The 25,336-nt window shown below is 34.1% G+C and overlaps 1 protein-coding gene across 6 annotated transcripts in view; it reads right to left on the bottom strand.

Annotated features, from left to right (window-relative positions):
• The window catches only part of LOC147844732 (uncharacterized), a 731,371-nt gene that overhangs the window by 649,764 nt on the left and 56,271 nt on the right, over positions 1-25,336 (bottom strand). For 5 of the 6 annotated variants that reach the window (XR_015483157.2, XR_015483159.2, XR_015483158.2 and 2 more), the window contains exon 3: positions 7,817-7,914. The gene's annotated coding sequence lies outside the window, so the exon portion shown is untranslated. Of the gene's footprint in view, positions 1-4,704; positions 4,844-7,816; positions 7,915-25,336 lie in introns of those variants that run through there. The other variant, XR_015483160.2, reaches the window with a different exon arrangement.

Raw genomic sequence — 25,336 nt, forward strand, 5'->3', positions numbered from 1 at the left:
CTGCTAATGTTGTTGTTTTTTACCACAGCAATTTGCTCTTAGCTGCTTGAAGATCCCTCATAGAGCATTTCACAAACTTCATCTGAAACCACACTAGCTAAAGCTAGCAAATTAAACTAAACAACTGCAGTAAACTAGTATGGCAGGTGAGTTATGGCAAGTGGTTTTAACATTTAATTTATTTAATATCTATGTATTCGTGTTTGTAGTACATATTTGGTTATAAGATTTATTTCAATTATTTACCAGAGATTTTTAGGAAGGGCTTATACTATAAAAAGATTAGATAATACTACATTTTAGATAGTAGTACTTTCACTACAAACTAGTACACATTAAAAAGACTATAACTGCGTCCCAAATCGCATACTTATGCCATTTTGTCGTTTAAATAGTGTAAGTAGTGTGTTCACACTGAAAACTCTAAAAATAATAGGTGCACTTTAATTACCCGGATGATGCACTCATTCAGCCGGTTAAATTGAAGTTTGGAATGATGGGCACTTCACGCACTCAACGACCGCAGGTTAGTGGAAGGGGCGGAGCTATCCGCCGCACATGTTGGATAACTTTATTTATTTTGGATGGTGAAAGCAAAATTCTCCTACGAGAGTGATTATAGCGCCTTCCAATGGTGAATGCGGTTATACTCACGGCAGGTATTATTTGATAATTCGGTCGTTTATTTCACTGATTTGGCAACAGTCAGACGTCATTAGGAAAACGGTTTGAATTTTCGCTTAGTAAAAAAACATTAGTGTGCCATTTGGGATGACACATACATATACTATGCTGTTGAGTGTGTAAGTACATAAGTACATAGTGCATGAGTGTATAGAGTATAGTGTGCCATTTGGGACGCAGTTAATAACACATGATCCCTGGTCAGTTCAGTAGTGACTACAAGCTTTTCAACTGTTACTAGTAACAACTTTCAAAGTTTTGCACAAACCTTTGTGGTAATCAGTCATTAAGATATTAAGTATTTAATTCTGTCTAGTACTTTTAAAGAGTTCAGACGCAAAAACCTTTGAGTGCCATCTGAAATTACAGTCAAAAATGAACATTTTTCTCAGCAATTTCTGTATTCTTATTTGACAGTGTCCTGATTTACTGAAAACATACTGAGCTAAAACCGTAATAAGAACCAAACAACTGTACAATTGCACCCGTATAGCAGGGCAAACACTCCGGTCACATACAGGATACTATTTGGCAGTCCTTTGTATCATTGTCAGAATTTGGCCCTTAGTGAAAAGTAATTGAGAAACCCATTCCAATACGTCATCAGTGTTAGATTAGTTTGTTAAAAAAAAAATTATTTATTATTAGTTCTTTAGTGTTCACTAATTTTAACTTTAGTTTTTAATAATGCATTAGTAAAGGATAAACAATGATTCAGAATTGTTCAAGTTTCTTAGCAAATACATTTAAATATCATTAATGTACCCTTATTGTAAAGTGTGCCGAAATAAATACTATCAATTGAAAACTTAACAGCTAACTGGTAATAAGTATGTAATAAGTAAATACTCTTATAAAAAGTAGTGTTTATTTAATAAGTTCTAGTACTTAATCATAACAAATAGCATCTAGGCGACGCAGTGGTGCAGTAGGTAGTCCTGTCGCCTCACAGCAAGACGGTCGCTGGTTCGAGCCTCGGCTGGGTCAGTTGGAGTTTCTGTGTGGAGTTTGCATATGTGGGTTTCCTCCGGGTGCTCCGGTTTCCCCCACAGTCCAAAGACATGCGGTACACGTGAATTGGGTAGGCTAAATTGTCCGTAGTGTAGGAGTGTGAATGATGGATGGATATGGATTCATGGTTCATGGTTTCCCAGAGATGGGTTGCGGCTGGAAGTGCATCCGCAGCGTAAATTGTCCTGAAAACGTGCTGGTTGTGGCGACCCCTGATTTATAAAGGGACTAAGCTGAAAAGAAAATGAATGAATGAATGAATGACAATAGTATCTAATGAATAGCTATATATATTCAAATAGCAATATATTTTCAAAGTGCACTAGTACCTAAAGAATAATATCTAGTATCTTATGAATAAGTACTAGTATCTAAAAATAGTTATCAGTAGCATGAAAATAATTTCTAGTATGTTTCATCAACTAAATTTTAAACAAGCAGGACTAAAATAGCAAAGAGCTTGCGAGTGGAAAGCACATTGGAGTTGACAAGCACCTGCCTTTCTTTCCCTCACACACACAGTTTAAGGTGCAGTTAGGACATTAATGCACACACACAAACACACTTCATGAGGGTTGTGCTGAGAGTGTATTTTCCCATCGTCCAAGCACTGCTAGTGTTTAGACTGTAAACAAGTGTGTGTGAGAAAATCACCACAGGGCTTCAGCTTTGCATTCTTAGGGGAAAAAGCCATGCTGGTACACACACATACACACATTTTAAGTTTAAAACAAGTATGGCAAGCCATTTTAACATTTTCTAATATTTAATTTATAAAATACTAGCATCTTGTCTATTAAGTACTAGTACTTATGTCACATTTACAAAAAAAATGCTAGTGTTTAGTCCATACATTACATACTAGTTAGTTATTAGATAATAATATGCATTTACTATACTGGAAGCATTAAGGTACACTGTTAACTTAGATGCAGCAGTTTGCCAGAAACTTACTGTAAATCAATTACAGCAAAAAACACTGTACTTACATTTACAGCACCATTTATCTTGCTATACATGTAATTACACTATTGTATACCTTTACTGTAAAATATACAGTAAATTTCACAAGGCAACTTTTAACCATAACATACTGCATAACCTACAGTTAAATACAGTTCATATTACAGTAAAATATTATGTAATTAGCAAAACGCTTTAACAGGGTTAACACTAGTACTTTGTGATTAGATACTCGTCTACTACTAATACTAAAAGTGATTAGTAAATACTCGGTTGTCACTAGTAACAGCTTTGTTTGTTTGTTTTTCTTTCACTGATTATTCAGTTTTAACTACACTGTAAAAAAAATCTGTAATTTTACAAGTTTATTTTTGGCAGCTGGGGTGAAAAAAATAAACAAACAGCTGTTAAATTACAAACATTTACTGTAAAATAATGGACATTAAATTACAGAAATTTGCTTATTTTGCTTTTACCATACTGTAGCTGCCAGAAATAAACTGTAAAATTACAGATTTTTTTTTTTTTTTACAGTGTAGTATTCCAGTTCTGACTGATTACTTTTAATTACAAGTACTTGATATTATTATTAAGTTCTGACTAGTAATTATTATTATTGGAATATTACAGTATGTTATAAATAAATACTTGTAATTATTTATTAGAAAGTTTTACTTATTCATTAGATACTAGTTTCTGTTTAAAAGATATGGTAGTCATTCTTTAGGAACTTCAAGTTATTTTTAAATACTAGGCTTACATTTAAATTTAAGGTGACAGTTACACATTTACCATAGTAATTACAAGGAATTATATGTAACCAACCCAAAACCTAACCCACATTCTAACCTAAATCATATTGACCTTATTCTTGAAGTAAGAACGGAATCTTTAGTTCAAGACTTCCAGTCTCATTCACTTTCACTGATTTATATACATTAAAAACAGCTTGTTATGCTCATTAATGTTGTAAACTAATTTATTCTAATTCAGGGGTGTCCAAAAATCAGGAATAATAAATGTCAGAAACCGGTCAAACTTGCTATACAACTAAGTGTGTTCATGACTACAAGTTAAAAAGAAGGATAAAATAATTAGAACAGGGGTGTCCAAACTCGGTCCTGGAGGGCCACTGTCCTGCAGATTTTAACTCCAATTCGCTTCAACACACCTGAAAGGATGATTCTAGAAAGCCTAGTACGAGCTTGATCAGCTGGTTCAGGTGTGTCTGACTGGGATTGGAACTAAACTTTGCAGGACACCGGCCCTCCAGAACCGAGTTTGGACACCCCTGTTCTAATTATATTATCCTTCTTTTTAACGTGTAGTCATGAACACACTAGCAAGTTTGACCGCTTTCTGACGTTTATTATTCCTAGTCATTTTTCCAATAGGCTACTGAATCGGAAGTTCCAAAATAGTACGTGGAATTAATAAATATTACTTCGTAGTTACACTGTAACTAAATTATCTTAAAATAAAGTAACGGAAATTAGTATCTTTTTTGTAATTACTAGCACTTATTTTACAAGTGTGATTTACTCTTCATTTTCTCGTCTTATGAAATGACAAACCTGTAAGGCATCAGTAACATTTTAAAATGTGTAAGCAAGTGGCTAAAAGATACTACTTAGCACGTAAATGTACTGATAAAGTACAGGAAATATTTAAAGTAGTTGTAATATGAATTAAATAACTAATATCAGCTGAATAAACAACAGTAATACTTTGTTTTATGTTGTGTTACTCTGTTAATGACAATAAACTGAAAATTATATGCAAATATCACTAAATCCAACTCTAACCATATAGCAAGTATGTACTGTAGCTTTCTGATTTAACTCAGCACTCAAAAAATGTATAAATCTGAATGGATTTTAGAATTTAACAAATAAGAATCATAGTATCAATTTAATAGGTACTAGTATAGAATGACACAACAACAATCTAAAAATATGAGTAATCGCATATAAACTGCATTTATATTCAAATATGGAATACATACTAGTTCAAGAATGAGCACAAATTGTAATACTTAAGGCAAACAATTAATCCATGCAATTTAGTCCACTGAAAACTAATGTTTGTTTTGGTAATCTTCAATCAAAATCTGCCCATTTGCTTCCATGTTTGGAGTGGCGGTTCTTCTCTGATGATGTCATATGGCCTGCATTCGGATATGGTCCTTGTACGGGTAAGCAGGAAAAAAAAATCACAAGGATTCTGATTTACTCAAATTCAGGCTTTGTTCATAGGTAGACATTTGGACACTGCAGTGTCTGCAGTGCAAGCAGGAAGATCGGATTTTCTCCTGTCATTGTGAGTTGTGCATCTTTAAAAACCATAATGAATGATGTAAACTCTGACGCTTACATTTCAGAACAGACTTTAAATGTCATACACAAGAACTAAAAAAGCTTTTATACTGTCATATTGCACAAGTATTTAAGCATATTAACTAGACAGAGAAAGAGAGAGAGTGCAACGGCCGCCACGTAAACAACTGTTGCATACATCACATGCATAAATCATACCATGGGAATGACATTAAGATGTCTCCTGGTTTAAAAAAAAGCCTAGATTAAAAGATATTGGCCATATTAGAATGTTTCTGGCATTAACTATAGTAAAACTATTTGTTAAAAAGAATTTTTTAATTAAACCCTCTGAACATATTAAATACAGGAATGGGGTAAAGAGCGCTCTGTTTTTATCAGCTGGCATCTTTTTTCACTCTTTTTTTTTTTTCCTAGTCATTGCGTCTTTGCAGTGTAGAGTTAAAATGCAGTCAATCGGATATGAGTCATGTTTAAAAGATGATTTTAAAAAAAATCTGATATAGTCACAAAATCGTATTTGACCATCAAAATCTGCAGTCTAAATGCGGTGATTGACAATTTACCACAATATTCCTAATTAGACTCCTCTTACCATTAATTTGCTATGAGTGAATAATGTGCACAAAGAAAACCCTGTCCACTACTCAATATCTCATTTCAGTTGGAAGCACACTAACATACTGAAATAAGTCTCAGCTAATCATACTCCATGTTAACTTTAATAAAAGCAGAAGCAAGTGTATAGACCCATTGTTAAATCAACTTGCCAGAAAAAAGGCGGCGTCTTTATATTTGCGTGTCGCCATTTGGTGGAGCCAGTCTAGATGGAGTAAGTTGGTTACAAACTATCCAAAGACTACTCTGGGGTAAATTATATTTCATTAGGGTAATGACATAAGTGGCCTACACTCTCTGAAGCTCATTAAGATGTGGCTGCTTGATAAACGTGTTCTCCGGCTTGCTAACTTCATAAAGACTAATGGGAAGCAGGACAACAGTAGCACTCCTTCGACCATTAAAATAACCATCGGTCATTATGACATCACAATTACACTTCTGATAGTTGAACAAACTGTAGTGGATGGGAACTTCTTTAGTCATTTCCTCAGGCCAAAGTTTGTAGTTAAACATGTTAGCTTTGCTTGCTATTAGATCAGTGAGTGGGGGTTGTATGTATTTGTGACTAATTTTAATGATTGATGAAAATCTATTTTCAGTATATAAGCAAAGTTTCGTATATACATATTTCCCAGTACTGGGTTGTGGCTGAAAGGGCATCATGTGTAAAACATATGCCAAAATAGTTGGTGGTTCATTTCACGGTGGTGACAATTTCTGTTCAAAGGAGAGAAGATTTATTTCAACACATTTCTAAACATAATAGTTTTAACAACTCATTTCTAATAAATGATTAATTTTATCTTTGCCACAATGACAGTAAATAATATTTTACTAGATATTTTTCAAGATACTAGTATTCAGGTTAAATAAAACAAATCAGACTTTCTCCAGAAGAAAAAATATTATCAGACATACTGAGAAAATTTCTTTGATCTGTTAAACATTGTTTGGAAAATATTTAAAAAAGAAAAAAAATTATTCAAAGAGGGGGTTAATAATGCTGACTGGTCAAACAAGGATTAATAAATTATTAATTAATTTATTTATTTATCTGTCTATTATACATTCATTGATATCACAAAAGCAGTTTAGTTACAAAAAAATATCTGAATTAAATCAGTAAAATATTAAATGTCTTCAGATCAACTAATAAAAGCTTTTAGCTTTATTATTTTTTAGTTTGAATGTTTTTTTATTTGAATCAGACTGATACATTTAAATAAAAGCCTTCAAACCCTGAAATAAAATGGGGTTTATTTGATTCACTTGTCTTTCTTGTTAAATTTGTCTACTGAAAAGCTAAGTGGGCTTGAAACAAATATGAAAATTGATTTCTCATTTAAATATTTTAATCTCTTCTCCACAGAGTTATGCATTTTTATCACTAACCAACTTGAAAGTGCACTTTTGAACTTTTTTTTTTTTTTTTTTTTTTGCTGTGTGTGTTGAAATATTTACCGCTTAAAACAAATTCCACCTGCATTTCCACATCACACCTGCTACTTTCTGTTGCGTGATGGAAAGCTAACTGAAACATTGCCCCTTTTCCTTACAGGTCATTTACCACGCTCATGTGCCAAATCAGTCATAAGCTACTTCTAGAGTCCTCCTGGAACAGGAAGGGCCATTGCGATGACTACATCAACTGCTACGCCAATTGCGCTAAGTATTGTTTGGACGTCTAGCTGGATCATTACACCACAGGAAGGCACCAGGAAGCCCGGACTCGCTCATTCCAGGAGCTTGTTTGATAATGGACTAACAAGCATGAGGGAAGAAAAAAAATCCCACAATTCTTAGAAAGGTCCAAACTGTAGCACATAAACACATGTCACCACAATATAGTTTAATGGACGGATGTCATGTTTAGATTAGCCACATTACAGCAACTCAATACACACGTTTGAGTATTAAAATGTCCCTCATTAGTTTTATCAGATGAATCTTTTTTGTTGTGTGTGTGTGGTTCAGTCCATTTGGAGGGAAAGTAATATCACAGAAAGCTCCACACCCAGAGCACTGAAAGCAATCTGACAAGACATTTTTGTAAAATACCTCAGTAGACAAAGAAGAGGAAATAGTAGAATTTTTTTTTTTCTATGAAACGCATATTTATGATGCCTAAGTGTTTGTTTTTGAATTGGTTTGCAGAATACTTTTGAGCCAAAAGGAATAAATTAAAGGAAGTATCTACTCACCGTTTACTTGTGTTGGTTAACTCATTAAACATGTGAGGAATATTCATGATGCTCTTTTCCATCAGATGAAAAGCAAAGATTGTCAGATGTTTATCAAGCTGGAAAAAACAAACAAACAAACAAAAAAGAAGAACCCTAAAACATTATGCAAATTATTTGAACGGACATTGAACAGTCAGCCATTCATACTCAATAATGAACTTATTCATTCATTCGAGTTCATAAACACATACTGTTTCTTTTTAACATTCATTTACATTCAAAAATATATGAGCAATTCCGTGCAAATGTCATTTTGCCATGAGAAAAATTAAGTTTTCACCAAAAAACTTTTTTTTTCTTTTGTTTTTGTGTGTGTGTGTGTGAGCAAGAATTTTACAGTACTTTAAAAATACTGAAAAAATGTATCTGTTAATGTTTTTAACTATTCTATTTGATTTACCAAAGTCACACAAGTAGCAATTTCACATCTGTCACATCCATAACGGTCAGATGTCACATCCATAATGACACTTTTTCCTCATAAATGTGATTATATTAAATAAATAAAAACAATAATTTTTGTTCTATAGAGAGCCAACTCAAATCCTTTTGATTATTATTGTTTCTTTTGGGTTGTGCAGTTTAATTCAAAAAGATTCTACAAAGAATGTTGTATACTGTAAACTTGCAGACTTTTTTCGTCACATCTATAACGCATGATTATTTTCCTAATTTAAAGTACAAAACAATTACAAAGATTAATATTTTTCTGATCCCTTAACTTTATAGTTAGTTGTTCTGCAAAATATAATCAGATGTTTCAATATAATGTTAAAATATACTTTCTATGCGAATTTATGTTTTGAGTTTTTACTGCAAATGTCACATCTATAGCGCTGGAATTGCTCATATACATTTTCTAAAAACCAATTTTTTGTTTAAAAAGTTTAATTAAATAACCATCTAACTGCCTGTTCTACCAAATGGTTAACCATGTTTTGACTGTTTTAAATAATGGTTTACACTACACAGCATTGTTAGTTTACAAACAAATCAAACAAACAATCCTGTTGCACTACCACACTTGTCTTTGTGGTTAAAAAAAAAAAAAGAAAACTCATTAAATTAGAATCTGACATATTTTATGGCATACTTCAAAAAATAATGATGATTTAGCATTCAGAAATGTTGTTTTTTGAATATATTTTTAAAAATAAATTGGTCTTGGGGGTTGATCACACCGAGCGTGCTTTTACGCTCCAAAAACATAAAGGGCAGTGCACTTTTTATGTCACTTGGCAAAGACTGAATCAGCTGTGTATTGTGTGTGAGTGTTGCTGGTAATATTAATATATTTTTTTACAACAACACAAACACTGCAGGTACCTCAACGAAAACCCTTCCTCTGCTTTCATTTGATTGGAGAATAAAAAATACACGACTGACGGTTTTGCGAGTTGACATTTTTTCAACTGCGACAGGCACAGGGCACATAAGTAGGGCTCACAACACTTGCCACCATTAGTAAGGTGCATCTCAACACAAAAAGAACATTTGGTGTATTAATTCTGGTACTTTTACCATAAACAGACATATCAACCATTCGGTAGAGCTAGATATTTTCAAAACTATGAGATGTGTTAAAAAAATGCGTTGAGTGAGTTAACTACCGACATTAGGTGTTATGAAATACAATCTAATTTTTTATTTATTTTTTTGGTGGGGCAGTTAAAGGGTTAACCATTGTTTTATTTTAAATAAACAAAATAATAATAATAAAATATATTGTAATCAGATGGCCATCTTATTTTACATGCCTGTTCAACAAACTTATTTATTTATTCATTTTCCTTCAGCTTAGTTTCCGATTTATCAGAGGTCGCCACAATGGAATGAACTGTCAACTATTAGAACTACAAACTATAATACAAAATTAATGTCAATTTATTTATATGTAAAATATTTACAATGACTGATTGAATTATTTTATATTAGTTCTGTTGTTGGATATACCAATGAACATATAGTCTACTGACTGTCAAAACATTACTGTCCAATTCAATTTCTGAAGGAAAAGTGCTGAAAAATTTAAATATTTAGACTAAATATATTTTAATCAAGACTGCTAAGGGTCAATTTCAGCAAAATGTCAGTACCAGATCCAGTATGTCATGCTTTAAACTTCATATTCACAAACTTTAGGAATGTTTGCAAATTTTTTTTTTGGTACTTGCTTGTCAACATGCTAAAAATGGCCATTGTCTATATTCACAGAGACCAGAGCAAATTTATTTAAATTTTATTCCTATTTTAGCTAAAAAATGTTCACCATCAGCAAACCTATTAAATGCACATTTATTATGGGCTGTCTGATCAGGTGACATTTTTTTTACATTTTTGTAAAGATAAAAGGGTTGTAATAATAATGTCGTCAACAATTACTTAAACATATCCAGAATTGTAACAACTTCCTCTCCGAAATGGTCTGAATATGTAAAGCTTTAATCCGCTACTGGTCGTTACTGACATTTTTTGGCAGGTTTTGCATACCTTCAAAAACAAGGGAATTCAAAAACAAGGGAAATCCCCCCTCATAAATAAACAACACTTAGTAAATAAACAAACAACAGAGAGTTGAACAGTAATTCAGTAAAAAAGAGAAATTACAAATAATATAAGTAAAATAGTGCAAAAGATTACCAAATTTTAAATCATTAAAATGAATAGTCTAGAAAAACTGAATCAAGTAATCAAACCTTAACACTTTTCGCCTCTTTAGGAATTAAATTGACATAGATTCTTATCAAAAGTTACTACAGTTGTTCCGTGAAGAGCAAGAATAACTCATTTTTCATTTGTTGCGTGATTACACACATTGGATAACAGAGGTGTCACATAGAACTACACTGAATAGCATTTGAATAATTTCCTAACCGTTTATGCTCATTAAAGGAATAGTTGACTCAAATTAAATAATTTGCTTTCTCCCTCAAGTAGATCTAGACCTGAATTTATTTCCTATGCTGAACACACACACAAAAAAATCATATGTTTTGAAGAATAATGGTACAGTAGGCCTACCCATTGATTTCAAAAGTAATTTTTTTCCCTACTATGGAAAGCAATGGGTGCCAGGCAACCAGCATTTTTCAAAATAACTTCTTTTGTGTTCAACTCAAACAGGTTTTGTTGTGAATGGTGAGTTAATGATGAAACGAAATTGTCATTTTTGTTTTGGGTGAACCACCTCTTTAAGACACAATTAGTTGTGTTTAGAACTAAACACATAACAACATTATTGTGACCGTTTATGTGTGTATTTGCCTGTTTAACCACACACCCAGACCCCAAAAGAGTACATTTTCTTTATGCTGTCCGTTGTCCAATATTCGTTTGTTTCTTTGTTTACTGCTCCTCAGACCACATGTACAGAAGCTGGTTGGAGAACAGTCTATTTATTACTATGAAGTGCATCAGGCTGTATGGGCGCATGTTCACTGAAGAAAATTAGAGCTGTGGCAAAAAATCCTTTGAGAAAGATTGTGCAATTTTGAATCACCATTGTCTCTTGAATCAGTTTTGAGCTTAGTGTTCAACAGCAGACTCTAGGCGAGTTTTTAAGAGCAGACGGTGTCTAGAATAGTTTTAAACAGCTGGCAGCACTCTAACATAGTTATTAGTTATTAATAGCGAACGGCACTCTTAAATATAAATAAATATAACATTTATTTATAATAAATATTTCTTAAATAAATATTTATAACTGCAGATGATGCTCCTGAATTGTTTTTTCGAACACTATCAAATACTTTTTTTTTTTCTTTTCTGTAGACTATGAATAAAATATGGTTTCTAATAGTTTGATAACAAATTAGATTTTTGGAAATCACAAAGCGACCCTTACTCATTGTCCTGCAACCCCAACTTTGAGAACTACTGCTCTAGGCTACTTTTTTAAAATGGCAGATGGTGCTCTAGAACATGAGATAGCACTAAGCTTGTTTTTAACAGCGGAGGACACTCTATAATAGTGTTTATCAGCAGATGATGCTCTAGAATAGTTAAGACCTGATGGTGCTCTAGGCTAGTATTTAACAGCAGACAACGCTCTAGAATGTATTTTTAACAGCAGACGGTGATCTTGAAAAGCTTTTAACAGCACTATATAATTTTTGTTTTGTTTTTAACAGCAGACAATGATCTGAATAGTTTTTTCTATGGCAGACAGAACTCTAGAATAGTTTAAAAGTCGATGACAGTTTAGAAATAGGTTGTAAACAGCTGGCAGCACTCTAGAATAGTTTTTCAGTTTTTAACAGCAAACAATGCTCTTGAATAGTTTTTAGCAGCAAATAGTGCTCTAGACTTGCTTTAACTGCGTACAACAATCCAGCAACGCCGACAACGGCGCCAGTGCGCTCACCACACACCAACTATTGGTGGAGTGGAGAGAAAGTGATAGAGCCAATTCGGTGGAATGGGATGATTGAGAGGCCATGATCATAAGGGCCGATAGAAGGACTTTGGCCAGGACAATGGAGTTACACCCCTGTTCTTTCACGAGAAGTGCCATGGGATTTTTAATGACCACAGAGAGTCAGGACCTTGGTTTAACGTCTCATCCGAAATAATTTTTTTTAAATGTGTGGAATTAAATGGCTAAATATTTAAATGAATGTAATAATGGGTTAGAATTGCAAAATGCTGCAGAACCTATGGAAAAACAAGAGGGCTGACAGGAATGGATTTGATTGTTTTGTTGTTTCTGGAATATTATGATAGATTCCACCCTTTTTTGAAAAGCATAAGCATGGCTCTCTAGAAAAGAATCAGCAGCAGACAGTGATGTAGAATTTTTAAATGAAGAAGGTGCGTTTAAATCATTTTTAATAGCAGACAGCACCCTAGATTTGTTTTTAACAGCACTGTAAAAAAGTTGACTCCACTTAAAATTGTGAGGCAACTTGCTGCAGAGCTTTTTTGTTTTGACTTACAATTACGAGTTTAGTCATAGAGTTTTTTATTATTATTTTTTTTTGTAAGCAGACGACACTGCAGAATAGTCTTAAAAAGCGCTCTAGAATAGTTTATAATAGCAGATGACACTAGGATTTTTACCAACATATGGTGCTCTAGGATGTTTTTGAACTGTACATGCTTGTTCGGGTGAGAAAGGTAAGTTGGCATTTATGTCTGAAGATTAAAATGTAAAAAATAACTCACAATGAACACTTGTAGTTCACTTAAATCTAACTGTATTTAGAATTTTTTTGTTTCAGGTGTTGTTTGTAAGGAATTGGATGCAAGCAGAGTACAGCTGTTTGTAAAGCATACAGAACCACCTGCTGTTAAAAAATAAGCTCTGAATTGATTCTATAGGCTCTTCCGATTGAAAAGAGAATAGTGTTTCATTTTGAATGTCTTAAAACCAATGCAGATAATGTTTCTCAAACTATTTTTCACCACAGTTCTTCTGAAATCAGTGATTGCCTTTCAGAAACAAGCATTTAAAAATACAATAGATACAATAAATAGCGCCTCGTTATGCTTGTGTTTTGAAAAAATGTGACACTTTCATTGACAACAACAATAGAATGAAAAATACTCAAGGGAAAACACTTCAGTGGACACATCCCCTAACATAAACACGATACATGATACAAGGAGGGGAGATGGTTCATGGCTTTAAACAAAAAAAATGTAACGAAACCTTTTTAAATGATTATTCCATTCTTTCATATATTTTGAAAGTGAAAATTAAAGTTGAAAAAATTATTATTTTGCAAAAGCTCGTCAACCCTTGGTGGTTTGGCAATACTATGCATATAGGGAGCATCGGATCTGTATGGATGTTACTGTCACCTGCTTTACACCATGTTGAATTTTTTTTTAAATATGTGGAATTAAATGGCTAAATATTTAAATGGGGATAATAATGGGTAAGAATTGCAAAATGCTGCAGAACAATTGAAAATTACAAGAGGGCTGACAGGAATAGATTTGCTTGTTTTGTTGTTTCTGGAATATTATGATAGATTCCACCCTCTTTTGAAAAACATGAGCTGATTTGCATTTAAAGGTTCAATAACTTATTATTTATTTATTTATTTTTTGGACACAATATATTTACTTATTTTTTTGTTTTATGTATTCTTTATTTTATTTATTTTAAATGGTATTTAAAGGGGATATATTATGGCACATTTCATAACATTAAGTGTGTTGAAATATACACACTGACACTATCTTTATTAATGTAGATTTCCACAAATACTTCTTATAATATGGCTTGATATGAGCATAATGGTTTGTTTCAACAGTTTTCAAGAGCTCAACTGCCTTAAAAGCTGATGAGTGACTGGGAGGAATGAGAGGCCGAAACACAACAAACTGGAAAGTCTGGTTGCAGAGCCAGAAGTTTGCATAACAGCATGAAGAAGGGGGTTTTCTCTGACTATATCACACCTGCCCATCAATTATAGTCTAGTCATTCCTGGCTCCAACAGCTCTTTAATAGCTGAGAATAAATAAGCTTATCCACAGACATTCGCTTCAGGATACAGAAACTGAAAGAAAGCGATAGCAGCACAGACAGAGAGCATTAAAGAAGTTTGTTTACATTGAAACTAGTTTACTTTCAGAGCTGTCTTAATGATGACTTTTAGAGCTCATAAAATGCTAAATATGTAAAATACGCAGCAAGGTGTCTTACTTCAGAGCATTAACATTGTTGGAGCTATATTTTTGTCTACATGGCATAGATTTGTAAAGATGTTGAGGGTTTGATAATGCTGATGTCTGTATGTTTTGCCTAAGCGCTGGAAGCAACAGACACATTTGCCTCTAAAATAGATTTTCGAATTACCTCTTTAAAAAGCTCTTAAAAATCACTTTATTCTGCTTACTAAAATATATTATTAATATATATATTTTTGTATGTATGTACCAGCTTGTTTTAACATCTAAAAGTATTAATAATAATTGTAATAACATTTTGTGCGTAATATTAAAAGTTATTTCTTTATTAATTTATATTTTGATGGAGTTGTTTGTCTATTCCCTGAATTAATTTATTATTCATTCATTGATTTTATTTATTTGCTTGTTTGCTCATTTTTTTTATTTAATAATAATAATAATAATAATAATAATAATAATAATAACAATAATTAAATATTAGGAATTCTTACCTGCTTTACAACTTTAATCCACACATAGTCAGCAGTCAGACCTGCATTTAGTTATCAGTGTAATGTTTTCAGCAGCACAGGTGAACAAAAAACCTGAGCGATCTAGGTTTGACACCTCACTGGGTGAAAGATAAACTGAACATAGAGATGTGATGTTTTAGGGTAAAGAGCCAAATGTAGGTGCTGGATGTGGTTTTGATGTCTAAAGGTATTCATCGAGGGTCTCAAACCAAACGAAAAAAAAGTGTGAGATTTCTGCGCAGTGAAGTGGAAGTGTGCACAGTGAATGTCTTTGTTGGGGTTTTTCGTCAAACCATATAATTGCTCTTTACACACTAAAAACAACAATACACAACCACATTCACACATACAATACATATACCTGCTCTTTACTAACTAACACTTACCAGAACACACCCACACAACAAACCATATACATGTGCTTTGCACATTAATACCAACCAATACACACACACACACACACACACACACAAACCATATACCTGCACTTTACACTAAAACTAACCAGCACACTACAAACACAAACAATATATCTATTCACAGTTGTGAGAAAAAGTGCTACCTTACAGATGTTTCTGATTCACTTAAGTGTAACAGATCAAACCAATTTAAATATTATTCAAAGATTAAACACAAAGTAAACACATAATGGAGGTTTTTATTATTAAGGTAAAACAAAATGACAGGCCAGATTACTGCCACACCTGTTGGCAATCAAGAAATAATTTAAATAGGACCTGCCTGACAAAGTGAAGTAGACCAAAGGATCCTCAAAATTAGACATGTCGAAATATAAAGAAATGTAAAAACTAAACTAATTTAGATCTACCAGTGTGTAAAATGTTATAAAGCCAATTCAAAACCTAAGGGACTACAGCAAACCACAGTGAAAGTCATCATCTACAAATGGCAAAAACATGCACCAGTGGAGAACCCTCCAACCCTCCAGTGGAGAACTAAAATTACCCTAAAAGTGCAGCGACGATTTATCCAAGAGGTCACAAAAGAGCCCAGAACAGCATGCAAAAAACAACAACCGCAGGCCTAAGGCCGTATTCACACTAGGTACAGTTGCCTCGAACCGGGCCGAAGCACGCTTGTCCCCCCTCCCGTCTCCCCCGACGGCCCGCACTCACACCACAAATAGGCCTCGGCACGCTTACGTCATCGCTGCTGTGCTGCTGAGTGAGAAGCGCTCTCTCACTCAGCAGCACAGTGGAGATTTCTCTAGTTATATCGTTTCAGTCGTTTGTTACGCAGTGATATGCAGTCAAATATTTCGCCAAATAGTCCTTAGGGATGCGGTGACATGCAGTCAGATATTTCGCCGAACAGATCCGCCACTTTTGGCGCTCATAAACAATCATAAAGCTCTCGTGCTGCAGGTATGAGGAGGTCTGCTGAAGCCATGCAGCTGTCGTGCTGTGAGGAGTACTCATCTTTAATAAACTACGGAAGTTTGCGTTCACCAAACAGTAAGAATGATTAATAAATCCATATGAAACAGCCCCTTAAAAGTCACGTCTCACTTTCAGTTTCGGGCTTTGGCACGTTTTGCACTTACACACAAGCGTACCGCGCCAAAGCCCTAGTGAACCGCACTCAGGCACACCTCTTCCAACCGGGCCAGGGCCGGCCAAGTGAACCATGCTTGAGACCGATTCAGCGCACTCACACTTCTCAAACAATCCGTGAAACGGGCCTGGGCATGGTACGGATGGCATAGTGTGAGTAGGCCCTAAGTTGCCTCAGTTACGGTGTTCATGACGTCACCATGAGAAAGAAACTGGGCAAAATTATTTACATGGCATAGTTTCAAGACAAAAACCACTTAAAAAGTCTCTGATCAGTTTGCAAGAAAATATCTTGATGATCCCCAAGACTATTTGGAAAATACTCTGTGGATTGACGAGACAAGTTTAAGCTGTCTGTCCAATTATGTGAGGTGTAAAATAGCAGCGCATTTCAGAAAAAGAACACCATACCAACTGTAAAATGTGGTAGTGGTAGTGTGATTGTCTGGAGCTGTTTTGTTGCTTCAGGTCCAGGAAAACTTGCTGTGATAAATAACACCCTGGATTCTCCTGTGTATCAAAATATCCTGAAGGAGAATGTCTGGGCATCTATTAAAGACCTCAAGCTGAAGCGAAGTCCATGGCTGAAGAAAAACAAAATAAAATCTTTAGAGTAGAAATCTGTGCGGGACCAAATTTTGAATCCTGCTCCCGCCCGCACCCGCCAGGTTTTAGCCCGAACCCGACCGCTCCTGCTTATATTAAGAATTTATTGTCCCGCTGCCCGACCCGCCCCGTTTTCTGGCCGCCGCGCCCAATCCCGCTAAAGAGCGGGGGAGAACAAAACCGAAAATCCACCAGCTATACAGTCCAGACAGCCAAGCTGTTTGTATAAACACACACACACACACACAGCACCAAGCACACAAACACAGACCAATCTCTCTCTCTCATACGCGCGCGCGCACTAACACACACACAAGTACCAAGCAGACACACAGGCATTTGCTGTTATATCTACTCAAAGGCTTGTAATACCATGTATCAAGTACCACTGTAATACCAAAAGGTTTGATATAAAGGTATATAAATACAGAGTCGCGCCAGCTCCGGGCCGCAGCGCACATTACTCTCGGGCCGATTCGGAATCGAGCAGTGAGTTCACAAGCATCCGGAGTCCAGCAGCCGGAGCCGGGCTGAGTGGTAAGTCTCCGGCAGGCGAGAATCTAGAATCTGGCCCGAGTGTATTTTGCTATCTGGAAAAGCTCTCTCTCTCTCTCATTCGCGCGCGCGCGCACTAACATACAGACTCACAAGCACCAAGCACACACACAGGCAAAGCTCGCTCTCTCTCTCTCTCTCTCTCATTCGCATAGCAATATCCGCGATATTGCTAGACAGCCCACTCTCGTCCCAAATTAAACCCGTTACCGACCGCTCCCGCGATTTATTCGGAAATTTATTCCCGCGCCGCAGAAATCTGGTCAGGTCCTGCAGCGCCCGCGGGACAGCCGCGGGAATGCAGACCTCTACTTTAGAGTGGCCTAGTCAAAGTCCTGAACTGAATCTAGTTGATACGCTGTGGCATGATCTTAAAAAGTCAGTTCATGCTTAAAAACCCTCAAATGTGGCTGAATACAACAATACTGCAAACATGAGTGGGCCAAAATTCCTCTACATCGCTGTAAATGACTAGGTTCAAGTTATGGAAATGCTTAATTGCAGTTGTTTCTGCTAATAGTGGCCCAACCAGTTATTAGGTTTAGGTGTAAACACTTTTTTGTCCCCCTTAATAATCAAAATTTATTTTCAAAACAGCATTAAAGGGTCTACTTTTGTTATCTTCAACTAATATTTAAATTATTCTGATGATCTGAAACATTAAAGTGTGACGAAAATGCAATAAATGAAATTAGTAAGGGGGCTAACAGTTTTTCACACCAACATGTGTGCACACACCTGCTCTACCAACACTAACCAGTACAATCACACACACATAACCGGTCTTTTACACAACACCACAACCAATATACACATCCTTGCACACTGCTCTTTACACAACAACACCAACTAATATGGGCTCATTCCACACACAAGCATAAAACACAGACTGTCTGTTGTTTCTGCACATACTTTATTTGACAGCTGTTTGTTTGTGTCTTTGATGTATTGCGTTGTAACACTTCACTGTACCTGGTGTCTAAATGATTGCATGTTTCACATATTTTTTAGGTCACAACGAATTTTCTGAGGCCCAGTAACACATAGCGGTCACACACAGATGACTTCACACAATGACAGATTAACCTCTGAACTCTACAGATCCTTTAACAGGAGTTCACGAACACTGAAAATGATAAGCAACTGACAAAAAAAAAATTCCTCAAGTAAACCAAGAAAATCTGTAGCATTTGGTAAACTGTAGCATCACATTAACTAGCTAATTTAAGTCATGCAAATCATTAAGTCAATTTAATTGCATGCAGTTATTAATTTTATTCAAAACAATTGTATTTTTACATGAAATGTACGCTTGCATTTGTAAAGATATCAATAGCAATACATCAAACATTAATTTATACTAAAGATTACACTGTAAAAATGCAGGGTTCAACAGAATTCCTTTATGTTGTCCCAACACTAATCGATTAAGTTAACTTAATGGATTTTACTCATTTAAGTGGATTTAACAAAAAACTATTTAGCTGTCCCCCCCAAAAAAATGTTAAGAATTGTATTATTTCAACTAATTTTAAATAAGTAGTGTGAACAAGCAGCAAAAGTCATTTAAGTGTACATATTTAGGAAATAATTGAATTGATGGACCTTTGGATTACAAATTATTCCACAATATGTTGAAATTTTTAATTCTAATTAACTGAAGGATCTCTTCTAAAATCATTCAATGAAGCACTAACAGTAACCAAGTTACCAGTGACAAAGTTTTCATTACTTTGTGTAATCACGAGGACACAAACATGTGCTTCACCAGGGAGCCAATGGGATCCTCAAAATGTGAAGAGGTAGCTAACACATGTTACTATGAGCTATTAGATATGCTTGTGTCATTTACACACAAACATGATGTCTCTCTAGTGAAATCCCTCTCTATTTGTGATTATGAGGCAAAGAAAACTAGTGGGTAAAGAAGCACAGGTACAATTGTCTTGTGTTGAATTATTATATTCTAATAATTTAACAGATCAGGGTAAATTATTCCACTTCCCGCAGCTACCACTGTTCAGATGCTGCATTTCAGACATTTGTCAGGTGTTGGTCTTCAAATTGCTCTGCTCCTGTATGTAGGTCTAGTTTCTTACACATGTCATCTTAAGGCAAAAGCCTTAAAATTTGTTTCAAGTTGTAGGCAGTAAAATAACTGAAATTCTTCATTGTTGTGATTTAAAACTGTAATTCAGGCAAGAACTCATTGAGCTGTTCTTTCAATTAGCCAATCAGGATCAAGCAGTCAACATTATAATTCACAGAATTATAATTATTTCTAATTTAACTTTTTTTAAATGTATTTTTCCCTATTCAAGTTATTATTATTGATTTTATTGTTTATTATATGTTATTCATCATTAAATTATGTCAGAAAACATACACCGGACATCAATTAAAATGTAAAACAGACCAGAAAGTAAAAGCACCCAATGCACACTTACACGCACACACACAAGTTTGTATATCAGCAATGTCTTCATATTTCACCATCTTCTTGTAATACCGGTGTCATCCCTATGTCATTGTACAGATTTGACCTGACGTCACAAAAACATGTACACACACACGTACACACACACGTGTGTACACACACACACACACACACACACACACACACACACACACACACACACACACACACACACACACACACACACACACACACACACACACACACACACACAGTTATTAACAACTTCCCTTTCTGCTGCAAAAAGACAAACAGGTATTTATGCATAGAAAAGACCTGTGCTGTGCTTGTATTTTCTAGCATAAATTATTTTGTAGACTTCGAAATTTATTAACAACATGTTTAAAGGTATTTGTAACATTTCTTATTTTGTATTCTGTTTTATTGTTCCTATTTAAATTTTACTTCTAATAGTTTTATTACCGTTTATTGAAGCAGCAAAATCATCTTTTTATATTCTAATAAATCTTACTAGAGAACATGTATGCATAAAAAGTGAATAAATTTTTCTTTTGCAAAATAATTATTGATATATTTTAAGATTATTTATTTTTTGATCTTTTAATACTAACTTTGTAATATATATATATATATATATATATATATAAGAATAAATCAACACGGGTGTAATTTGTTTGGATAGATAAACAAATAAATAAAGAAAATAAATAAATATATGTATGGAATTATCAAGTAACTATGCAAATCTTAAACTTAATTCAAAATTTAGCAAAAAGCTAAAATGCTACATATATGTAAAACATGCAAATACTCATTCAAACTACATGCATTCTTGATAATCATGATATCAGAAAACTCTTATATCAGCAATCATTAGAGCATTCCAAAAAAAACTACAGAAAGTGAAAGAATGCAGTAAAGTTCGGCCTGAAGGATGAAGAGAACCTGAGGGAGAAACCACTACATACCTTCCTTTTGAAATGACTCCTAGTTTTTCGGGCTTCACATGGACCAACCTTTGATTTCCAAACTTCAAAAGCCCACAGGCTTCACAAACAGTACACACACACACACACACACACACACACACACACACATACACAACGACACCCAAGAGAAAAACACACAAACACACACTGAAAAAGCCTCTTGGCCCCCTCCAGGCCGCCTCTATTCATCCAGCATGTGTCTGCCTCATTAGCGCTATTAGCATGGCTGAGACGAGGCGGGGTGATTTATCTAATCCTGCTGTGAAGACACACGGCCAGTGGAAAGAGACTCGCGCAGGTCATGACACCTCTGTGGTAGAGTTAAATGAAGATTTATTACAAGTACGACACTCACAAACTTGAGTGTCAACATGCTATGTCAACTGTATTTAATGCTAAGCACTAATAGTGTGCTGCTAATGCTAATACTGCTGCCATTTTGATTGATGTGTAAATTACATTTACAAATGATTAGGCATTTACTAGTAACTTTTGTTACGATTTAACATTTAGCATTAAATGTGCTAAACAGGTGAGTTATGTTTAATTTTTAGCATTAAACATGCTAACGAGGTTAGTGTAAAGATTGCATGTTTGTGAAGTAAATGTTTTTTTTTTTCCATTTTAGTAGAGAATGGTAAATTTAACATCAAAACAAAGAATAGAATGAGTCTATAGTTATTAGACAAAGTCACAAAAATGTTTATACATAATTGCCTTACTAAAAAACAATAGACAAAAATGTGGTACAAATGACAAGTACTGTCCAAGTTTCAATGTGATTTTATTTTACTTTGTTGCTCGTAAAACTTTGCTAATATGTTTTAAAAGCATTTTATTTGTGCTGTTAAATGATTGACACTGCGACTTATCACAAAATAAAAGTTTGTTTAAATCATAATTTTATGCATACTGTGTGTAAATAAAATACAATAATATTAAATATTAATTGTTAACAATTAACATTATTCACACATCTATCTCTCTTTAATAAACATAATAAATATAAACAATTCGTAAATACAATCTTAAATTTTTTAATCATTAAACAGAGCTGTATTATACATTACATATTATACAACTATAAAAATTTACAAAATCGCAAATATTCAATTAGAATTTTGATCGAACTTAGTTAACAGAAAACTATTTGGGTATTAAATACTTAATAATAAAATAATAAAGTTTATTAAAGAAGTAAAATATGTAATTATCTATTCTCTAAAATGTATATTTACTAAACATTGTTTAAAATATTTATTAAATATCAATTAAATAATTTAAATATTTTTAATCATTTGTTTCTTATAGATTATTTTAAACAATCTTCAGTTAATATTTATTTTCTTGTTTATTTATTGTTTATTTATTAAGAAAACCGGATACCCATACTTTTTTTAGTTGTTTGCTATTTAGAATGGCAAAACTTAAAATCTAAAACCCACTAAATTTCTCAAAACCAATTCAAATAGAATCCCATAATCCAATATGTTCAGTTTAAAATATAAATTAAAAATATGTCTTATATATTTATTACATTTAAATAATCGGTATATATATATGTATATGTATGTATGATGTTTTATTTCAAATATTAAGATTGTTACAATTGTTAAGTATTTGTTTGTTTGGCTCAATATGTATAAACATTATTTAATTAACATTTTCCTAATTGCATTTTTTTTTTTAAAAATCATAACCATAAGCATAACCACAATAACAAGACATTTTTCCTAGAATTCAACAGGTCTCTTTTTATGCTAATATCCTGGAAAGTGAATTCAACAGGCCATCAGTTCAATTACCTTTACAGACACCTAACATGCACACTTAAAGAAACCACACACATGGTTCCTAATGAAAGTTCCCTTTCCCTCAATGCACCACACACACAAACACCGTCACGCTGTAAAATGACTAATCAGAACATGAGGCAAAGCAATGAGTGAAATGGAAACACACACTCTCTTCCACAAAAGCCATAAACACACCGTTTATTAGGTCTTTAAGGTCATAATTAGCAGCCAACCACTAGGCAGGTTTTGGGCTGTAAACACAACCCAGAACAAATTGGATGGGCTAATCGGGGGCAAGTTACGCCCACCAGAACAGATGGAGAGGACGGTACCGTGTCCCACAGGGGTCTCCGCTGGCAGCCATAGGAACGCTAGACACATATGTGCTGATTTAGCCTCTTTAGCAATGAAAAGAGGGAAGCCGTCATTCGTTTGATATTAGCCTGTCCCTATTACACCCGTTTAAAAGACAGTGCTCTCCGGGGACACACCGATGCCGACAACGCCAATCAAAAGCAGGACTGGATGAAGAGCGAAACAGGAGACGGGATGGGAATCGATCTCAGACTGATTTCACAGGCTTCAAGTTTGTTGTCAATGCTGTATTTAGCATTCAAACGAGGGTGTAGTGAATAAAAGCTAGCAATGACACAGGTCAATATAGGGTGACTGAAGCATATCATGATTCCTGTGACACCTCATGCAAACTAAACTATGAGACTAGCATGATTGTATGCTAAAAGCTTGACAAACCTGTACAAATGTACACAATGCTGGCCAAAAAAAACCACTTCATTCACAGATAACAGTATTAGCATCACTTCAAAATGACCTTTTTGTGAAGCCATTTCATTTTAGTATCAAGGATTTAAACAAAGCACAAGCATGCTAGCTGAACTGAACTGATCTCAAGTTGTCAAAGCATTAGCATTCAAATGAGAGTAATGCAAATAAATATTAGCAACATCGAATGACAGCAACAAACACAACTTTGAACCCAAGGTTATCTTTCATGTTTAGCTTACTATTTTTTAAACTATCATTATTTTAAGCTCTAATCTCTACAGACATCTAAAAAAAAACTTTAGTCACATTTAAAAATATTTGTATCAATTCCAAATTGTGTTTTTGAGAGAAAAACTGAACATAGTTTGTTTACATGGTATGTATTAGGTCTAAAATGAAGCATGCTAGCTCACTACAACTGATGCTTCAAATTTATATTAACAATCAAACGAGGGTATGGAGAATAAAGGCTAGCAACATCAAAGGGCAATGTTGGGTGACTAAAGTGCATGGTAGCTTCCTACAAAGACATCATCTTTTACTTTTAATGAAAGCTTACCACGCAATGAAACTAGCATGATTTTGTGCTAAAGGCCAAAGATGCCTGCTCAAACAGATGATTAACGACTACTTCATTAAAATACTTCAGGCCCAATTAAAAATATATTAGCATCATTTTAAAATGACTTTTGTTAGACAAACTGTGTGCTTCAGTCTGTTGCTTTGCAATGATCTTAAAGTGCTAGCAAGCTAACTTACTTAAACTGATTTCAAATTGTCAATGCTGTATTCAATTGATGGTGTAGTGAATAAATGCTAGCATTTGGTCCAGGCCAATGTGAAAAAGCACATTATAACTTTTAAAATAAGAATTATAACTTTAAATAAGAATTTCCTGCACACTAATGTGTTTGTGAATGCTAAAAGCTAAATAGACCTGCATAATTATACAAAAGCCCAAACAATACTTTAGCTGCTTAATGTATTATGATTATTTGAAAATTACTATCATCGTTATTGTGTATAAACAGTGAAGAATAGGTTAAAACAATCTACAGTTTCTTAAATTTTAAGACCACTGCTTATTTATATTTGAAGCCATCCTAACAAGAACAAAAGTGTGGTGTTTTCAAGCATATTTCACTTCTCCAGGACTTCTTTATGCACTTTGGGCGCAGTATCTCCTCAGTTTGACAACAAGCACTGTATTTATGACTCAAATAAATGAAGGTTTGGTGACAAAAAGTAAAAACTGTCCAAACATCAAGACATCGTAAGAATTAACACACTGGAAACATCTGAAAGGATTCTCAAATTTTGATTAGTACTTAACCCTATTTACATTGTTCATATTTTAAAGGGATATTGCACCAAAAATGTAACTGTTGTCATCTTTAACTCACCGTATATTTATTTTCAAACCTTCAGAGTTTATTTCTTCTATTGAACACAAAAAGAAAAATTCTGAAAATGCTGACTAACCATTGACTCACACAGTAATTGTGTTTTTTCCTACTACTGAAATCAGTCAATAGCTTTCTTCTCAAATTTGTTTGAAGATTTGAAACCTTTTGAGGGCAAGTA

The sequence above is a fragment of the Danio rerio genome, chromosome 4, assembly GCF_052040795.2.
Source record: "Danio rerio strain M-AB ecotype USA chromosome 4, GRCz13ab, whole genome shotgun sequence".
In the NCBI taxonomy this organism is placed as follows: domain Eukaryota; kingdom Metazoa; phylum Chordata; class Actinopteri; order Cypriniformes; family Danionidae; genus Danio; species Danio rerio.